At 43.4% G+C, this 12,110-nt stretch overlaps 1 long non-coding RNA gene across 2 annotated transcripts in view; it reads left to right on the forward strand.

Moving 5' to 3' along the window:
* Positions 1-6,600, forward strand: part of LOC106737934 (uncharacterized) — a 61,700-nt gene extending 55,100 nt beyond the window's left edge. For both annotated transcript variants that reach the window (XR_009456195.1, XR_009456196.1), the window contains one exon: positions 4,459-6,600. This is a non-coding gene — a long non-coding RNA (uncharacterized LOC106737934). The remainder of the gene's footprint in view (positions 1-4,458) is intronic.
* Positions 6,601-12,110: the final 5,510 nt, after the last annotated feature.

Consider the following 12,110-nt stretch of genomic DNA (forward strand, 5'->3'; position numbering starts at 1 on the left):
TTGGATACTTGGACAAGTTGTTTAATTTGGAAAGCTCACCTTGTGGGTTGTGGATAATTAAGAAGCTCTCTTTGTGGGTTATGGACTACCAGAATAGTCTGGACCACCTATAGGAGAGGGGTCCATTGCTTTTGGTTTGTTTTGTTTGTGGATATTAAGAAGCTCACTTTGTGGGTTATGGACTACCAGGATAGTCTGGACCGCTTATAAGAGAGAGGGGTCCATTACTTTGGTTTTGAATTTTGTTTTCAGACTTGATTATCTTGGAAATCAGACTTTTTGGCATGTTTTTACAGATTTGTATACTGGATTTCAGTAGTAACGAACAGTAACTAACTTTAAGCAGTAAGAAAAATACAGGAGATGGAAGTTAAAATGTTCAAAAGAAAAACAGTAAAGAGTGAGGCAGATGTGAAAGATGTCAAAAATCCCCTGGCTACATATCTGCAAGATATGAGTCTTTTAAAACAAGAGCTGCAGCAGTTTGGACATAGTACTTGGACTGAGCAGGCAGTAGCTGATGCATATACCAGTGCAGACTTAGAAGAAAAATTTAAGAACTATATGCAGAGATATAATATACCACCACACTTCATGAAAAGGGAGGCCACAGCAATGTGGCTTTTATGGGAGGCTACTAAAAATCTGTTCCTCCATCTAACTCTTAGGAGGCATTTTAAAGGGGTTAGCTAAAATTTGTAGTAAGGTAAAGTTGTATGGTAATTGTGACCAGGGTTGTAAGTTTTGTGCAGGAAAGATGGTTTGTTACTGCTGACCAGAAAACTTTGTTTGTCTGGGCCAGGCAGAGTAGTGGACATGAGTACATGCTGTGGTCCACTTGGGGTTAAGTAAGAACCTCCCATTGTGTTTGCAATAGTAAACTAAGAAAGAGCAGAGAAAGTCATCTCTCTGCTGGAAAGGCTGCGTGAATGAACAGGGTCCTTGGGAAAGGTTAGTCTTTTATGGATAGTTACAAGAGCAGTTGTGTGTTTTGTGTGAAGTTTGTAAGGTGTAAGTTACACGTGCAAGTTATGGCAAAGTAAAGTGTTATGCAAGCAGTGGAGCTTCAAAGAGATCAAAAACGTTTAAAGAAATGTAAGACAGATACTTTGGGATCCTGTGCGCCAAGAATAATAAAAAAAAAAAGAGGCAGCCAGTAACACAGAAAGGGATAGGGTATATTACTGGACATCTGCTCAGGCAGTGGCAGAGAATTTGTGATTGGAAGTGAGGGGAAAGTTGGTTCTCCCTCCACCTCTCCAGGAACAGTGAAGGGCCTAGAAGAGATAGAGATTGTTACAGGAGCCTAAGGGCTTGTTTTGGGAAACATCAGGGTACAGCTGTGTAAACAAAGATCAGTGCCCAGAATTACTTTGAGTTACTCTGGGCAGGGAAAGAGCAGTGAGCTTATCAGAGGCATGTTTTGCAGAGGCATAGGTTGAAGGTTCCTTTTTAAGGTAAGAAAAGTTTTTTGAAGGAATTGTGTGTAGTGTGCAATTTCTCGCCCGTGGTCTTTTGGAGGGAGCTAGAATAGAGCTTATTGGACTGTGTGTCTTTGAGAAAAAAAGACAGAGATTGTTTTTGGTTTGTAGAAGGCAAGGCCAGCACAGAGTGTGCAGCTGTAAGAAAGAAAGAGAGAAATCAAGATTTCCTGGATGGATTGGTTTAGAGAGAGCAAGGCAAGAAGGGGCCACTGATGGCAATACTTTCTCCAGCAGATCTTTCTCTCTAGCAACTCCCTAGAATCCCAACACTTCCTTTTTTTCTCCATCTTACCTGACTTATAGTTTTGCTTTCATTAACAGATCTTAACCCTTTCTAGGTTACAGGCTTCACAATTCGTTTTCATCAGAGTTGAAAAAGAATTGCTAGATCCAGAGACCTGCTGAAAAGTGAGATATCTCTAAAAGTGTTTGAGAACAGACTCACAGAGCACAGAAAAAAATTAAGAGTGGGTGCTAAAGACCAGAGCCCAGCCAGAGTTAGTGAAAGCATAAAAAGCCAGGAACTCAGTCTGAAAGATGTGTGAAGCGGAGTCAGTGACTTGGAGCCCAGAAGAGGTTAGATAAGGACAGAACAGAGGATGAGCCCAGAGGCTCTGAGGGGAGTCAAGTGAGAGAGAGAGAGAGAAATCTGAGAGGGGTCTGCAGGGCCCTAAAAGACCAAGTGATATGGCAGTCCAGTGAAGGGGCACAGAGAAAAGATCACTGTTAGAGCTGCCAGAGCTGGGAGCCTGCAATTTCAACTGGCCCAAGGAGGAGACAGGAAGCCCAAGAGTGAGAAAGTGTGCCCATAAGAATTAAAGAAGACCATACTCTCCAAGAGAAGAGTAAAAAGTTTGGTCCCAGGTATGACTTAAAACTGCCACCCTCCTGCGTGTGGTTAGTGTGGTGGAGCTACCTGTAGCGGGGTAGTCTCTGCAAAATGCCACATAATAATCACCCTGGGGACTGGGCAGGGGTGAATATAGGGCACCTTAAAACCCTAGCTTCCACTGTCTTGTGGGTTACCCTTAATTGGGAAAAGGCTAGGGGGAGCATACCCCGACAGAAAAACCTTTAGTAAAGGTCAAAGAAAAAGAATACAGGGAAGTAGAAAAATGAGCTGGGAGGCAGCTGTTATAGAGAGAGATGTGGAAAGTGTTTAGGAAGAAAGGAAAAAAAAATAACAGTGTAAATACTAGAGCAGGTAGAAGAAAAGAGTGAGAATGTAATTTTAAAAATAACTGCTTTAAAGCTGGTGAAAAAGATACAGTTGCTTTAAAAACAAAAAGTTAGGTCCTGATCTCAGAGTGCCTGAGGTCATGCTGTGGTCTGTTTAGACCAATGACAACAATTTCTATCGCTGGTCCAATAAAAAGGAGGGTTGTATGGTTGCTCTGTGTGTGTATTGCAAAGCAGAAAAACTGCTAGAAATAAATATCTGCAATTTCATTGGGGAAGAAGGTGAGAAATATTTGGGGGTTTTTTAACCTCCTCTCACTTTTCAAAAATAGTGTAAATCTTTTAGAAAGGGAAGTGTTAATAACTTAAGGCAAAAAGAAAAAGAAAAGGTGTTTATAAAAACTTGGTACACATCAGCACTGTAAATGTGTAAATATGAATAATATTTTACTGCAATGAGTTTTCCTTGGCAGGTTAGTGTGTGTTTGGTTGTTTGTTTTTCTTTCCTGTCTCTTTTGCAGAAGCTATAGTCTAGTAGCAAAGGTGACTAAAAGAACTACGAGGCCATCAACAGCATTTTCTTCACCTAAGCCATGGTTTTATCATCACAGCAAAATTGTTTTGTCTGTCTGTTTTGTGTTGTTTGTCCTGTTGTGTTGTTTTTGTTTACTTAATGGATTAGTTTAAATTGGCAAAAGTTTAAATGTATATGAATATTAGAAAGATATAATAAATATTAGTAATATTTGTCGGGACCCAGGGCAGCCGGCCAGCAGCTCTCCCTGACTCCCACCTGGGCAGTTAAGGGTCCGTCAGGTGGGTACTTGTGACGCTTGGAGTGGAATTAATTAGGCGGACGCTTATCGGTTGTAAAGCAAGATTATTTACTCACACCGTCAAGGTGGTGAAAGACGGAGGTTAGAAATACTTGGTTAGTTACAGCTTAGAGGTCGTAGGTCGGTCTGCATAAGTTGTCAGATAGAAACGGTCGGGCAGAAAAATGGTCGGGCCAGCAGGTCGTTGATTTACGTCTGAGATTGGGTCAAGACGCGGGGAACTGACAAGTGATCAAATTGTCAGTTACTCTGACGCATACGTTCAGAGGTCTCCAGGTTGCGTGTGCGGAGGTCTCCCCCTCGTCACAGAAGTGAAGACGGGTTTTATTTGTATAATAGCCAATTGGTTTTCGCCACATCATAAATTTAATTAGAATCACCAATTGTATGGTGGTTTTCATTAGGGTGTTTGTAATAGGGACACTCCCCTGTCATTCTGACTAATTATAATGATTTATATAAAGCAAAGAAGGCAAAAGTTTTTATCTCTGTTAGTGGCGCAGCAATAAATTTCTTTTTGACATGCGCAGCAAAAAAAAAAAGCTGTTATTATCATTTGTTAACCCTTAGTTAACCTAGTGCAGAAAAAAACTGTTTTGAATGGTTTTACTTGCTTGTGACATGGGCAGTACTTAATTTGGTTGTGACGATATTCTCTCTAAAAATTAAATTTGTCTGTGGATCCCAAACCAGAACACTTCCGTCCAGTTGGACTGGAAAGTTGTTCTAATCTTTGAAACAAAAAACAACAACTCATATAAAAGTTTTAAGCTGTAAAGTTTACTTGTTTAGCAAAATGGCATTTAGTAAAAAAAGTAATACGTGTGTGTTTAGTAAATAACCTGATAAAATGTTTTTTTTTAAGGCTATAAAGGAAATCTCATTTGTATTTAGATACTGTTTATAACACCAACATAACAGGATGTGTGTAAAAACTGCATTAACTCATTGTTTTACAGGAAAAGTTGATAAACCTAGCACATCAGTGTTTGCATAAAGAAGTAAAGAAACATACTTTGGATTCCAAGTGAATTGGACTAGTGCATATCATTAACCATCTTGGTACAGTGGTATATAATATACAATTGGGAAAAAAATCAAAATAAGTACATGTATTTCAGTTAAAGTTATTCAGTGGTGTATGAAATTTAATGTATTAAATTTATTTAAAAGCCACAGAATGCCAATAACACCAATGGACTAAAAAACGAGTAGCTGTTAAACGCTGATAAAGGAGAACAAGTGTTAATTTGTATTTGTTGTGTTTTTCTATTTTTAATATATTTGTGTGTCATAATATTTTGACGTAGATTTGCTTATTGAGTTGTTTGTTTGTTTTTTGCTTTGTTAAGTAAACTCTTAATTATGAAAATGTGTGTAACCTCCCTAACTGGTCTCTTAAGTGTGCAGATAATTCAAGCATTACCAAACACACACCCAGAGATACTATGGTCATTCATAACCCTCCCATTTGTTCAAAGAAAGCACATTTCGACCCCCCCCCCATTTGATTGGCAAATATTTGAATGACCAAAACAAAATTGTCAATGATCATATGTGTAGTAAATGGACTGATAATCAATGGATATGTCCCACGTTGCCAGTCTTGAAAGAACCCTGCTTATTCCAGAGCAACAGACTATCCACATGTTATTGGGATGAATTGGATAATAGCACAACCAAACTATATTTTGATTAAATGAATTGTGTGTGTGGTAGGACTCAAACAAATTATTTGACAAGGGAAAAATGCTTTGTTTCCTCCCCTGCAGCAGTGTATGTGTAATGTCACTGTTAGTCAAACTCCACTTTTCACGTATTATTTCACAAAACAAATAATTCAAGATATAAAAGATAACAATTTGTTAAATTTTAATGTTTCCATAGAAGTCAGTTAGACAGCCCTGCTCAATCTTCTGATGCAAAATTTGCAAATAACTCAATTAACCACTGCCACTCGTAATAGCACGTAAGTGCACAGTATTTCTGTATTGCATGTAGGTAAAGAAATCCTGAAAGTTTCAGAACAAGCCAAACAAATGTTAGCATATCATTGGTATGACATCTTCACAGGATATGCTCCTTCAAGGGACGGCTATTCTTAATATCATGCTGCACCCTATAATAATAAATTTGTTTCTCGTAATGAAAAGTTTATTTCTTGTCATGTGTTATGTGTGTTGTTGAATAAAATCAATGTATCCAAAACTTTATGAACTGCAATTGAAAACAAAATATCTCCTTATCAGACAAATGTAGTTTATGACCCATTCATCACTGATGTTTGAAGGGTCAAAGTGGGGACATGTAGCATGAACTGAACTAATGTAGCTAACGTTAACATAAAGTGTAGTAATGGTAAAATATAACCATGTTAGTCTTTTCATGTAAGCAACTTGAAAACTCCATTTTGTATCCTTCTGCTTGACATAAGTGAATGAACTCTGCATAGCCTTTATATATTAGTGTGTGTAAAAGGGTGAATGGTGAGAGAGTGGCATAGAGATGGGAGAAGAAGGTTTAACTGTTTATATAAGCAACAAGGCGTCAAATGTAAGTTACTAGTCAGTAAACTAATTAATGAACGGCTGAAGCTCGAGGGCACAAAGAAAATAACAGAAGAAGACATTCTGCCAGACGGGTAACAAGAATACTCCAAGGCTAAGATAAGCTGAAGACAAAAGAAGAACAACTGCAAAAACAGAAGGTGGGTATGGAAAAACCCCAAAGCACTGAAACAAAGGATGCCAAGCCCTATAAAAGAACACTTTGAAAATGCCAAGTTGGGTGAGTCTCTTTCTCTACTGCTGTTTCATTGGAGCACAGATGCATCTGTTCACCCTGCTCCAGCTGTTATCTTAAAATCTGCTATCTTCAAATCATCATCATCTACTCAATAAGCCTGGGTTGGCTACCCTGGGCTGATATTGAGCAACTATTGCTGGTAACTATATCTGGTGTATGTATGGATGAAATGGTTGTTTTGTGTATGTGTATACCTGTGTGTAATGATGCGTATGATGATTTGCGTGTGTTTATATGAATGGTGTGCCTGAATCTCTATGTCTAACTCATGTAATCAGTAAACGCGGCACCTTGCCTTATCCCCCTTTATAAAGTCTTGCTCGTGATTTGAGTAATTGGCAATTTGTGTAACAGGGTGACCTGGAGGAAGAGCAAGCAGGAGGGCCAGCAAGGAATGTGCTGGCATACTTCCTGAGAAATCAGGACAATCAACTAGTTACTTCAGGTGCCTGTACATGAATGCATGGAGCCTGGGAAACAAGCAGGAAGAATTGGAAACCTTGCACAGTCACAGAACTATGATGTGATTGGAATAACAGATACTTATTGGGATAGCTCACATGACTGAAGCACTGTCATGAATGGGTATAAACTGTTCAGGAAGGACAGGCAGAGGAGAAGAGGAGGAGGAGTTGTGCTTTATGTAAGAGCCATATGATTGCTCAGAGCTCCAGTATGAAACGAGATAGACCTGTCAAAAGTCTCTGGGTTAAGGTTACAGGGGAGAGCAACAAGGGTGATGTCGTGATGGAGCCCTGTTATAGACCACCAGATGAGGAGGACATAGTCAATGAGGCTTTCTTCAAACAGACAGTGGAAGTTTCCCAATTACAGGCCCTGGTTCTCCTGGGGGACTTCAATCACCCTGACATCTGCTGGGAGTGCAGTACAGCAGTGCCCAGGCAATCCAGGAAGTTATCGGAGAGTGTTGGGGACAACTTCCTGATAAAAGTGTTGGAGAAGCCAACTAAGGGCCATGCTCTTCTTGACCTGCTGCTCACAAACAGGGAAATATTGGTAGGAAACATAGTAGTGGCAACTAGGGTAGCAGTGATCAGGAGGTGATAGAATTCAGGATCCTGAGGAAAGGAAGGAAGGAGAGCAGCAGAGTAAGGACCCTGGATTTCAGAAAAACAGACTTCAACTCGCTGAGGAAACTTACGGGCAGGATCTCGTGGGAAGCCAGACTGAGGGGGAGAGGAGTCCAGGAGAGTTGACTGTACTTGAAATAAGCCTTACTGGGAATACAGGAACAAACCATCCTGATGTGCAGGAAGATTAGCAAGTATGGCAGAAGACCAGCTTGGCTTGGCAGGGATCTCTTCAGTAAATTTAATCATAAAAACAAAGCTTATAAGAAGTGGAAACTTGGACAAACATCTAGGGAGGAGTATAAGAGCATTGCTTGGGTATGCAGGGATGAAGTCAGAAAGGCCAAAGAGCAGTTGGAGTTGCAGCTAAGCAAGGGACGTGAAGGGTAACCAGAAGGGTGTCTACAAGTATGTCAGTAACAAGAGGAGGATCAGGGAAAGTGTGGGTCTCTTACTGAATAGGGGAAGGTACCTAGTGGCAGAGGATACAGAAAAGGTTGAAGTGCTCAATGCATTTTTCACCTCAGTCTTCACAGGCAAGGTCAGCTCCCAGACTAGTGCACCTGGCAGCGCAGTTTGGGGAGGAAGTGGGCAGCCAACAGTGGCAAAAGAACAGGTTAGGGGCTAGTTAGTAAAACTGAACATATACACGTTGATGGGGCTGGACATGATGCACTCAAACCTGCTGAGGGAGTTGGCTGATGCGATTGCAGAACTGCTAGCCATCATTAGGGATGTACTGATAGAGATTTTTTGGGCTGATACTGATGGCTGATTTTTAAGGAGCCATATCGGCCAATAGCAATTTGATTCTGATATGCAGCCCTGTAGCATTGGGAGCCACATCTGGCTGGTAAGTCTGTTGTGGGGGAAAGGGTGGTGGGAGGAAAGGAGCATGGGTGGGGGGCAGTTCAAAGCCCTTGCAGTGAGGGAGGGAGTGGGGTAGGGGCAGGTGCTGCTCAGTCAAGGCGGGATAGAGCATGGGATGGAGCCGCTAATTGCCCATCCGCAGGCACGGGGGTGTGGGATGTGGCTCCTCCCATGCCCCCCACAGGAACCGCTCCCAGTTTCATTCTGCACCCCACCCTGCCTCGGCTGAGCAGCACTGGCCCCAGCCCTACTCCCTCCTTCACTGCGGGGGCCTTGATGTTCCCCCCCCCCCCACACACCTTCCCACCTTCACCCTTCCCCCACAATAGACTTACCAGCCAGCTGCAGCTCCCTAAGCCACCAGGCTGTGTTCCTGGCTGTGTACCTACTGTGGCTCTGTGCATGCACAGGGCATTTATTGGCTGCATTATCAGCCACATCAAGCCAAAAAAAGCTGATTTCTGATACTATTTTCCCTATAACGGTGCCGATCCAATATGGGCCGATGTTTTGGTGCACCTCTAGCATCTTTGAAAACTCTTAACGATCAGGAGAGAGGTCCTGGATGATTGGAAAAGGGCAAACATAGTGCCTGTATGTAAGAAAAGGAAAAAGGAGTATCCAGGGTCAGCCCACCACAGTCCCTGGAAAAATCATGAAGCAGGTCCTCAAGGGATCCGTTTGTTTTGTAAGCACTTGGAAGAGGAAAAGAAGGTGATTAGGAAGTCAGCATGGATTCACCAAGGGCAAGTCATGCCTGACCAATCTGATTGCGTTCTGTGATGAGCTGACTGGCTCTGTGGATGCAGGGAGACCAGTGTATTTGGTGCACCTTGATTTAAGCAACATTTTTGTTAGTCTCCCACAATATTCTTGCAGGCAAGCTAAGGAAGTATAGGCTGGATGAATGGATTGTAAGGTGGATAGAAAACTGACTGGGGCATCAGGCTTAAAGCGAAGTCATCAATGGTTCGATGTCTAGTTGGTAGCCAGTATCAAGTGGAGCACCCCAGGGGGGTCAGTCCTGGGGCCATTTTTGTTCAGTATCTTCATAAACGACCCAGAAGATGGCATAGAGTGTACCCTCAGCAAGTTTGTGGATGACACCAAGCTGGGGGGGGGGGGGGGGGGGGAAGTAGTAGATATGCTGGAGGATAGGGATAGGATTTAAAGAGGCCTAGACAAATTGGGGGATTGGACCAAAAGAAATCTGATGAGGTTCAATAAGGACAAGTGCAAGGTCCTGCACTTAGGACGAAACAATCCCTTGCACCAGGACTGGCTGAGGGCTGACTGGTTAGGCAGCAGCTTTGCAGAAAAGGACCTGGGGTTTCAGTGGACAATAAGCCGAACATGAGCCAACACTGTGTCCTTGTTGCCAAAGGTAACGGCATACTGGGCTGCATTGGTAGGACTGTGTTCAGTTTTGGGCCCCACACTACAGAACAGATATGGACAAATCGGAGAGTCCAGCGAAAGGCAATGAAAATATGGAGGGTACTGGGGGACGTGACTTATGAGATGCTAAGGGAACTGGCCTTAGTCTAGAGAAAAGAAGACTAAGTGGGGATTTAATAGCAGCCTTCAACTACCTGAAGGATGGTTCCACAGAAGATGGAGCTAGACCAGGGGCGGGCAAAATAGAGTGCACAGGCCAGATGTGGCCCACCAGGCCATTCTATCCGACCCGCAGGGCACCTAAAAAGTTTAGAAAATTAATATTTATCTGCTCCTGGCTGTCTGTCAAAAATGACAGGAGACAGGGCAGTAGGACCCAGGGGAAGCCGGCAAGAGTCAGTAGAAAGACCAGCCTGTCCCTGCCCCACTGCCCCCCAACCTCCTCCCACGCCCACCCCTCCTCACCCGGAAGTCTCTGCTCGTAGCTGCTTCCCTGCACATGGCCAGATGCTCCAGCACCACGTGGCCCTGGCTGCATTGCTGGACCGCAGGAGCATGGGGCTGCACTGGTACCCTGGGGTCAGAAGCCAGGACTGGGAGGGTGTGTGTGGGTTGGCATGGATGTCCATGCAATGAGGAAGTGGGAGGAGAAACAGAGAGCAATGAGGCAAGGACATTGTGTGTGTGTGTGTGTGTAGTGAGGCAAGCATACAATGTTTGTATGTGCAGTGAGGGAGGGAGAGGGATTTTGTGTGTGTGTGTGTGTAGTGTTCATTGAGTGAGTACCACAAGCACCCCCCCCACCATACACATGCACCCACACCCCCCCTCACACTGCCATACAGACCCACACCTCCTCCCCTCAGCCACGGCCCCCACAAACCTCATACCCACCCACACCCTACATATCCACACAGTCATATGCTCCCACACAACTATCCACCCGCCACAAACCCCCACACCCAGTTTACAAGTGAGAAAGTTCTTCCTAATATCTAACCTAAACTTCCTTTGCTGCAACTTAAGATGCATTGCTCCTTGTTGTCATCTGCCACCACAGAGAACAGTCTAGCTCATTGTGGGCCATTATTTCAGATGCAGGGCCTATTACTGAGTTTTGGCAAGCTGTTGAAGGCTACCTGGGGCCCTGCCCCTTGACAGCTGCCCCACCCCCTGGTTGCCATCTTGGGACTGGAAGTCCCCCCCCAACCTTGATCTTTGACACCAGAAGCCCCTCCCCTTGTGCCCAGAAATACTCCTTTCAGCAACAGATTTTGCCATCTTGGAACAAAAAAATTCCAAATTATATTCTAAAAATCAAACATCTACAACATTCATTACTTTGATTTAAAAAAATATTTTTATCCTGATTTACAAGTGTTTGTGTAGTGCACACAGAGGTGACTGAACAATAGCTTAAAATGAAGTCTTACTCTTGTAAACATTGGAACAGGTTACCCAGAGAAGCTATGGACTCTCCATCCTTGGAGATTTTTTTAAGACCAAGGTAGACAAAGCTTTAGGATGATCTATTTGGGGACCCTCTGCTTTGAGCAGAGGGTAAGACTAGATGACTTGTTCTATCTTGTTTTAGAATAAATCTACTCCATAGGAGTCTGTGGTGAATATACGTTCAGATTACTGAAACAGTTTTTTACTACTGCATTGGTCTTAGCATTATAAAGACAAAAACAGAACTGAGGCGTTTGAGGAACCAGGTTATGCTTGCAGGTAGAAAAATACGTTTGTCTTAAAGCAAACTGGATATCAAAGGAATTTGGTCTAGACACATTCGGCCTCAGTCTGCCCCCATTCCAGGCAGCTCATTTATGAAAATGGATACTAGGACTTGATGCAATAACGACAGCTGCCTAGCTAGACCTTCTCAGGAGATGGCAACTCTGGCAATGAAGAATGCACTGAGGTAGCCAGTATTATTCAGAAAACAGCATATAATTTTTCCCAAGTTAATATGGTTTAATTTTTTGGCATTTGCCAAAAAATGGGACATGAAACAAAACCTTCCACCATCTCAAGGACATAAAGATATCTAAATCTTGACACTGAACCAAATGTACCGAGTTCATCGGCCACATCCAGATAAGCATGGCCGTGTGGTACGTGGAGCTGCAGACAAGTCTGTGGTGCCACATACTGTACACCCAGCTGTTCTCCACGCTTTTTAATCCTGGGAGATCCCAGGGTCAAAAAAACCTGCACAAAAAAAAGTGGAAGAGTGCATACGGGGGCAGCATGCACTGCCCAAAACTGGAGCCTGACCTCCCGAAGCCATGCTCTGGTTGCCAGCTACGCTCCGAGTGCCAGGATCACCATTGCTGCAGCCCCAGGAGGCCCCAGGCCCCAGCCCAGCCTCCCCTCCTCCACCTGGGGTAACCTGCCAGGTGCCAGAGGGTGTGGCACAGGCACTCCCTGGGGACAAGTAGCAG

Source organism: Alligator mississippiensis, chromosome 13, assembly GCF_030867095.1.
Source record: "Alligator mississippiensis isolate rAllMis1 chromosome 13, rAllMis1, whole genome shotgun sequence".
NCBI lineage: Eukaryota > Metazoa > Chordata > Crocodylia > Alligatoridae > Alligator > Alligator mississippiensis.